This window comes from Photinus pyralis, unplaced genomic scaffold (genome assembly GCF_008802855.1).
Source record: "Photinus pyralis isolate 1611_PpyrPB1 unplaced genomic scaffold, Ppyr1.3 Ppyr1.4_LG1, whole genome shotgun sequence".
In the NCBI taxonomy this organism is placed as follows: domain Eukaryota; kingdom Metazoa; phylum Arthropoda; class Insecta; order Coleoptera; family Lampyridae; genus Photinus; species Photinus pyralis.
Window position 1 is genome coordinate 69,030,391 of NW_022170249.1, and position 657 is coordinate 69,031,047.

A 657-nucleotide genomic window follows, 5' to 3' on the forward strand; every position below is an offset into this window, starting at 1 on the left:
AACACCAAAATTTAGAGAAAGTTATTTCGTTCTTACACAATCTTTACAAACAAGTGAGTCTCACTTAGAATGAATGTTATTGCTGCCTATCAGACAGCACTCGTAAATAAACTTCATGAATGCCGGACATCAAATAATAGACTACAGTACCTTGTTGCGCGGGAAAGGCTTTCAATTGGTTGAGGGTCTGCCTTCTAATTTCTCCGACAACAGGAAATGCCTTCAGCAGGTGATCGTGTGCTTTAGATATAAAAGCTTCCCTTCGGAAAGTGATTAGAGGACTGCTAATCCCTACATTGGATTTTTACGGAATGAGACAGTGGACAAAAACTAAAATTCATTTGAATGCATCACCATCACAGCCATCTTGATTAAGCAAGATCTAGCTACCTGTGGATGTTTTGTTGAGAAAGGAATGTACAACTTTAGCCAGTAGCTTCTACATCTAGCGTACTATGGAAGTTCTGAAACAGATTCAGTTTCTCCGAAAAAAAGTACCCATAGAAGGTGTCAACGGGAACCGTCCATTTCCAACCGTTTAAACTAGGACAGTTTTTCAGTGATATCTCAGCTTTTTTCAAAGATTTTTCAAAAACTTTAAATGCGATTTTTTAGTCCCAAAATTGGAAAACTTTGCCCCCATTTAACCTACACCGT